Genomic DNA, 3300 nt, shown 5'->3' on the forward strand with positions numbered 1-3300 from the left:
GCAAACATGCAAATATTCTTTATACAGAAAACAGTGCATGTCATTTCCCCTGCCTAGGTGAGGGCATAGGTGGCAAATACCCAAATCTTACAGATAGTTCCCAATTCTGGGCTCAGAGCCCAGTACCCCAACCTCAGATAAGGATAACACCAAAGCAAGCCAATTAGCTTACATCAAAGAAAGTGAATATAAACATCTGTGAGCTCATTGCTGCAAAAACTAACAGTTAATTGTGGGGTTATCTTGACTACCAAGATGGTTGTTAGCAAAGCTTCTGAAACAGTTCACCTTTAGCTCAGCACAAGTAGTGAGTATTCCTTGAGAGGGAATTCCATAGAATTCCTTATCCAGGGAATTCTGGGGAGCACAACGACCACAGAGAAGGCTCTCTCCACCACTTGCCAGACTTCTGAGGACAGTGACACTCGTAGGGCAGTCTCCAAACATGACCTCAATACATGGACATTCTTTTCGACCACCAGGCTTTAAGAGAAGCAGCAGCACCATTAAGTTTCTTATGTGTGGCTCTCTCTCCAACACTTTCAGCCTGGTTGTTAAAGCATGAGTCTTTCCTATCAGCCACACCAGTAGCACCTTTCACCAGCTTGGGCTGGCTTTTCCTGGGTAGGGGTAGTCTGGCCACATTGACCCATGCTCTGGAAACCTTCAGGCTAGAGTACATGTGATACTGCCCTTGAATTTTTTAATCTTTATTTTTGTCTATCAAAGCCAATCAATTTCATTGGATGACCCCCAAGTACTAGAAAATGAGAAGGAAAGGAATTTCTCTCTGCTTACTTGCTCCTCACCAAGCAAAATTTTATGAACCTCTCTCACTCCCCTTTGCTTACTAGCTTTCCCCCATAAATTAAAAAAACTCTATAAGCATTTACCTTTTACTCACTGGGAAGTGTTACAACCTCATCGTTTTAGTTGCTCTTTTCTGCACCTTTTCAATTTATGGGTTATTTTGAATTCTAAATGCAGCCATACCCAGGCCTAGAGTTTATAAAATGACATTGTGGTGCTGATCCTTTATTTCCTATTCTTTCCTTACAATCCCTAACATGCATTTGTCTATTTTAACTGCTGTTGCACATACCTGATACTTTCATAGAGCTATCAACCATTACCCAAAGATCTCTTTCCATTATTTACTAGCACTTCAGATCCCCATTTATACAGTATGTAGATTGCGGGGGGGAGGGGCTTGTGCACATCACTTAATATTGTTAGGAGTTGGAGAGGGGCTATTTGCAGAGACTCTTAAAATTCCAGGTTTCAGCAAGTATTGGAATCTAAGCAAGGAGTCAAATTTCTGCAATAGCCAAGGCTAGCTTCCTTATGATGTAATGGGCCATTAAGGTAACAAAGGAAGTGGCTTGGTGCCAGAGAACAAATAGGTGGACCCCACCCCCTCAACTTGCTGGTAGTTAGAAAGACAAAGGCCAGAATGGGGAGTATGAGTTACGTGATCTAGAAGGTAGCAGCTGGAAGCAGCCGCCTGGGAAGCCAGAGACGCAGAGTGATGCTTGATTTCTGTTTGAATCCAAGATTGCAGTTATGAGAGAAGCAAGACCCTTGGGCATAGCTGTCAACTTCCAGATTTGAAAATAAGGGATCAGCAGCCTCAAAAATAAGGGATCAGCAGCCTCACCTGTCCCGGGGACAGTCTACGGGATATCTAACAATCCGGGATAGCAGCGGGAAGCAGTGCTGGAATAAGGGAATTTCCCGCAAAAAAAGGAAGGTTGGCACCTATGCCCTTGTGGTGCTTATGCTGTGAACCCCTCCATTGTTGGCTCAGGTTGTATATATGTGTAGCTAACCATATATCACGAAGACACCAGTCTCTGCTGTCCCTCATTCCAAAGGAAACAGTAACCCTGGGTAAGCGCTTGGAACCCCTGGAGACTAGCACTGCTCAGAGCCTGGGGTGGTGTGACACAACATGTATTTGTACTGAACATTATTTGCCATCTTGTTGCCCATTCACCTTGTTTGCATAGATCACGCTGAAGTTCTATTCATTCTGCTTGAATTTTCACCCAGCTGAATAACTGGGTGTTGTCTCAAACCTGGCTAACTCACTGCTAATCTGTGATTCCAAATGATTTATGAATAAGCTAAATACCACCAGTACCGGATCCACTGTTTGCTTCCCTCCACGATGAGAACTGCATGCTTATTCCTATCCTCTGTTTCCCTTTATTTAACCAGTAATAGATCTATATGAGGCCCCATACCCTTATCCCATGATGTTTACTCAGGAGGGACCCTTTGTGGAGAGAGATTGTTAAAAAATTTTTTTTTAGAAATCCAAAATATAGTACCTTTCAGATCACTCCCATTTATTTGTGGACACAAGGCATTCTAAAAAGTTGGTTTGGCACATCAGCATTGTGTGTGTGTGTGTATGTGTTATAGAGGGAATTAACAATGAGAATTGTTCAGAACCAACTAAATAATGCATTTTCAATGACTAAAAACAAAGCTGTGTATAAGATTGCACTCTTATAGTGCAATCCTATGTGTGCCTACTTCAAATAATAATAATAATAATATTTTTTTATTTATACCCCGCCCTCCTCAGCCAAGGCCGGGCTCAGAGCGGCTTACAAGCAATAATAAAAACAAGATGAATGATTACAACTTAAAAACAAAAGTAAAATACAACATTAAAATAATGGAACATTAAAATATTAAAATGTAGCCTCATCGCAGGAGGAGAAGGAAAAGAAAAAAGAAAGAGAGGGAGGGAGGGAATCAAATTGGCTCCAAGCCAAAGGCCAGGCGGAAATGTGTATAGGATTGCCATTTTAGTCTCCTCCTTGCGTGTGACCTGATTTGGGAGAGCTCTTACTACCTGCTTTCTTATGCAATGCTCTTTGGAAGTGGACCACATATTAACGTCAAGCTGACGATTTTTGCAATCACCGTTTTTCAAAAAATTTGCGGCTGGCTTCAGGAAGGGCATTCTACAGGTTGCTGTATGCCATATGCTCTCGTCCAGAAGATATAGAAAGTATTGGACTTTTTTTTGGGGGGGGGGGTTGGAGCTGGAATAACATCCCACCCCCCTTTATATAGGGCAATCCCCTCTCTTCTCCCTAATCTATGCTGCGCTGGGCCTCTCTCTAAAGAGGACTCTTCTCTCTTCACAACCCGCTCCTGCCGTGTCGTCCCGCCGTCACTTAAAGTCGTTTCTCCGCCATTCGCCCCCTTAGCCAGGATGCGAGAGACGGAGGAAGAAACTCCCTGTCAAACTTCAGCAATAGGCTCGGGGGTTGCTGTCAGCTG

The sequence above is a fragment of the Podarcis tiliguerta genome (genome assembly GCF_965153285.1).
Source record: "Podarcis tiliguerta genome assembly, chromosome: 11".
NCBI lineage: Eukaryota > Metazoa > Chordata > Lepidosauria > Squamata > Lacertidae > Podarcis > Podarcis tiliguerta.